General features: G+C 37.2%; 1 protein-coding gene across 1 annotated transcript in view; it reads left to right on the forward strand.

The window, feature by feature from the left end:
- LOC137659676 (uncharacterized) overlaps positions 1-5,000 on the forward strand; it is a 283,127-nt gene that overhangs the window by 193,001 nt on the left and 85,126 nt on the right.

A 5,000-nucleotide genomic window follows, 5' to 3' on the forward strand; every position in this document is an offset into this window, starting at 1 on the left:
CACACTGTTACATACTTACCGCGTAACAAGTAACTAAACTAATACTCATTAAAGGGATTGATGATAATAATAATAATAATAATAATAATAATAATAATAATAATAATAATAATAAATCAAGCAGGCACAACTCAACTGAAGTACAGTTTTCAAACCACTGAACGTCTCTCATATCTTATCACCCACTGAACGTATCTCCTATCTTATCAACCCACTGAACGTATCTCCTATCTTATCAACCCACTGAACGTATCTCCTATCTTATCAACCCACTGAACCGTTTCTCATATCTTATCAAACCACTGAACGTCTCTCCTATCTTATCAAACCACTGAACGTTTCTCCTATCTTATCAAACAACTGAACGTCTCTCCTATCTTATCAAACCACTGAACGTTTCTCCTATCTTATCAAACAACTGAACGTCTCTCCTATCTTATCAACCCACTGAGTGTCTCATATCTTGTCAAACCACTGAACGTCTTTTATATCTTATCAAACAACTGGAATGCCTCTCATATCTTATCAAGCCACTGAACGTCTCTCCTATCTTATCAACCCACTGAACGTCGCTCCTATCTTATTGAGCCACTGAACGTCTCTTATATCTTATAAACCCACTGAACGTATCTCCTATCTTATCGAGCCATTGGGACGTCTCTCATATCTTATCAAACTACTTAAACGTCTCAAATATCTTATCGAACCGCTGAACGTCTCTCCTATCTTTTCAACCCACTGACGTCTCTTATATCTTATAAACCCACTGAACGTATCTCCTATCTTATCGAGCCATTGGACGTCTCTCATATCTTATCAAACTACTTAAACGTCTCAAATATCTTATCGAACCGCTGAACGTCTCTCCTATCTTTTCAACCCACTGAACGTCACTCCTATCTTATTGAGCCACTGAACGTCTCTTATATCTTATGAACCCACTGAACGTCTCTCCTATCTTATCGAGCCACTGAACGTCTCTCCTATCTTATCAAGCCACTGAACGTCTCTCATATCTTATCAACCCACTGGAACGCCTCTCATATCTTATCAACCCACTGAACGTCTCTATCTTATCGAGCCACTGAAAGCCTCTCATATCTTATCGAGCCACTGGATGTCTCTCATATCTTATCAAAACACTGAACGTCTCTCATATCTTATCAAAACACTGAACGTCTCTCATATCTTATCGAGCCACTGAACGTCTCTCTCGTATCTCATAAACCCACTGAACGTCTCTCCTATCTTATCGAGCCACTGAACGTCTCTCCTATCTTATAAACCCACTGAACGTATCTCCTATCTTATCGAGCCACTGAAGGTCTCTCCTATCTTATCGAGCCACTGAACGCCTCTCATATCTTATCGAACTACTGGAACGTCTCTCATATCTTATCAACCCACTGAACGTCTCTAATATCTTATAAACCCACTGAACGTCTCTCCTATCTTATCGAGCCACTGAAGATCTCTCACATCTCATCAAACCTCTTTACCTCTGACGAAACTTTAACTCAATATCTTTTCGTTCCTTCCGGTCCTCTTTCTAAGAAGGCCCCACGTTCATCTAAATGCCTTTTCACTTAAATCTTTCGTTTACGTTCCCTAGTCATTTTAAAAGATGAACCGGGCACTTACTGTCCTGCTAGCACACCTGTTGCGAGAGTTATGTACCTGAATTCTCAGATTTATTATGTATTTCGGGCTTAGTCTCATAAGACCAACTTTGCATTTCATATGATATATTTATCGTTTTTCTTGTTTGAGTCGTTTTTTTTGGGGGGGGGAGTTCCACCTACGTGCGAGAGAGAGAGAGAGAGAGAGAGAGAGAGAGAGAGAGAGAGAGAGAGAGAGAGAGAGAGATTACTAGATAATGCATGTACTTAAAATCTATCTATCTATCAAAAGCCTAAATGTCAGTTTGTATTGACATGATTATTAACTTTAAATGAAAATCGTCATAAAAATGAAGGTAAAATTTAATCACCGTAGATTGTTTATATTTTCCACTTTGTCTATCTATCTATCTATCTATCTATTGCTTTCATAACCTTTCACTATGTCTCTCTCTATCTATCTATCTCTTTCTATCTATCTATCTCTAAATATCTATTTACATATATAGATAGATAGATAGATAGATATTATATATAAATATGTATTATATATATATATATTATATATAGATTTATATTATATATATATATATTATATCAATCTATCTATCTATCACCTATAAACTTTCCTCTATCTTTCTATCTATATATCTATCTATCTACCTCTTTCTATCACTTTTATAAACTTTCCCCTATGTCTATCAATCTCTATCTATCTGTCACTTAAAAAATTTCCACCGTCTGTCTATCTATGTATTTATGTATCTATGTATCTATCTCTATCTATCTATCGATCTATCGCATCTCTTCCTCTTCAGGCTGAATAGAAGTCTCCAGCTTTTCCATTCTTTTTTCTCATCCTTAATCTCTCCTCTTCATTTCAACAGACAACAGAATAACGTTGTAACTCCCATTCCACGTTTCCTTTGGCCAAACTCCCAATTTCATTCATTTATTCAATCATTCTGCGGAATGCATTCTTTCGGGAATTAAAAGGACGTCAAAGGGTTGGCTGGCTTGTCTCTCTCTCTCTCCTCTCCTCTCTCTCTCTCTCTCTCTCTCTCTCTCTCTCTCTCTCTCTCTCTCTCTCTCTCTACAATTGCATTTTTAAAAATCACGTTAATAGTAATAGATTTATCTTTTAAGCAATCAGGTATTTATCAAAGTTTGCTTTTCTCTCTCTCTCTCTCTCTCTCTCTCTCTCTCTCTCTCTCTCTCTCTCTCTCTCTCTCTCTCTCTCTCTCTCTTCAACTGCATTTTAAAAATCGGGTTTAGTAAAAGATTCATCTTTTAAGCAAGCAGGTATTTATTAAAGTTTGCTTCTCTCTCTCTCTCTCTCTCTCTCTCTCTCTCTCTCTCCTCTCTCCTCTCTCTCTCTCTCTCTCTCTCTCTCTCTCTCTCTCTCTACAATTGCATTTTTAAAATCACGTTTAGTAATAGATTTATCTTTTAAGCAAGAGGGTTTCTATTAAAGTTTGCTTTTTTGCTTTTTTTTTTTTCTTTTCAAATTTCTGGTCTGTGTTATTTTAGTTATCATACAATATACATAAGATGTTTCCTCAAAGAAACACCTATACATATAAACACGTACACATATATACAATCGTATATACATACATATTGCGTCTGCGTATGTCCGTGCATACGCTAACACAGATAAGAGACACAGGGAGGCGACGAAAAGATAAAATATTCACCAGAATTCACACGAGCCAATATGGCGAGAAGCATTGTGGCCGGTTAATGTTAAAGGTAGGCCTTCGTTAAATTGACTTCGCATGACGTCCACTGCGTTAATGTTGCATTTACATTACCTGGGTTCTTATTGCGTAATAGTTCATTAACTTTATTAATTGAACATGTGTCTGTCACTCGGGGTGATATTGAATCTTGTTGGCATTCTGGGAATTAAAGGGAGTGGCGGCGGCGTTTTCAATTACTGCCTTGTCTGCCATTTCGTTTGTGGCTTGTGTCTTGTGTCTTAAGAGGGGTGTGTATACAGATACACAAGCAAACATACACACACATACACAGAAATTTGTATATCCCTCTCTGAGTAGGGACACATACACAGATATTTGTATATCCCTCTCTGAGTGGGGACACATACACAGAAATTTGTATATCCCTCTCTGAGTGGGGACAGATACACAGAAATTTGTATATCCCTCTGTGAGTGGGGACACATACACAGAAATTTGTATATCCCCCTCTGAGTAGGGACACATACACAGAAATTTATTTATCCCTTTCTGAGTGGGGACACATACAGAAATTTGTATATCCCTCTCTGAGTGGGGACGCATACACAGAAATTTGTATATCCCTCTCTGAGTGGGGACACACACACAGAAATTTGTATATCCCTCTCTGAGTGGGGACACACACAGAAATTTGTATATCCCTTTCTGAGTAGGGACACATAAACAGAAATTTATATGTCCCTTTCTGAGTGGGGACACATACACAGAAATTTGTATATCCCTCTCTGAGTGGGGATACCTTAACGGGATGAAAGGGTTTGTGTATCGCCATGATCAATAAAGCTGTACTAGTCAGGGACACCCATACTAGGTTAATTTGCTATGAGCGATCAGACAAAAGTCTCCCACCATCACCAATCTGCAGTTGGCCTGTGCGGTGATGAAAACTGGCCAAATCTAAGATATAAATAGGGACCTGTCTGAGGCCTCTGTCCTGCAGTGGATTAGAAACGACTGCATTTGTTGTTGTTGCTGCTGTTGGTGTTATTGTTGTTGTTGTTGTTGTTGTTGTTGTTGTTGTTGTATGATATTAGATATAAATAGGGGCATGTCTGAGGCCTCTGTCCTGCAGTGGATTAGAAACGACTGCATTTGTTGTTGTTGCTGCTGCTGTTTGGTGTTGTTGTTGTTGTTGTTGTTGTATGATATGCTATACATTTGATGATTGTATTATATAAATTTCCATATAACCAAACATAAATACACAGATTGCATACAATCTCAGCACAAGTGGAGACGCTCGTGAACACACGTATATATGTGTATATATATATACATATACATACATATACATACATATACATGAGTGTTTGTGCACGTGTATGTATATATGAACATATACTGTATATAAATGTATGCTCACATAATCAAACAACAGTATTTGGAATTCCTATCAGATTGTTTTCATGAACAAGATTATTATAATCTTTATAAATCTCCCCAAAATATTGATAATCAGTTCATGTTATTCATACGCAAAGCATTGAATAATTTATTTTCATTAATAAATATTCGTTTTGTAACAGAATGAAATGAAAACGTTGCTTATAAACAATGGCAAATCAATTGCATGAAAAGGAAGAAGCAAATAATTTTATGAAATCTGGACCAGGACCCA

The sequence above is a fragment of the Palaemon carinicauda genome, chromosome 20 (assembly GCF_036898095.1).
Source record: "Palaemon carinicauda isolate YSFRI2023 chromosome 20, ASM3689809v2, whole genome shotgun sequence".
NCBI classification, from domain to species: Eukaryota; Metazoa; Arthropoda; class Malacostraca; order Decapoda; family Palaemonidae; genus Palaemon; species Palaemon carinicauda.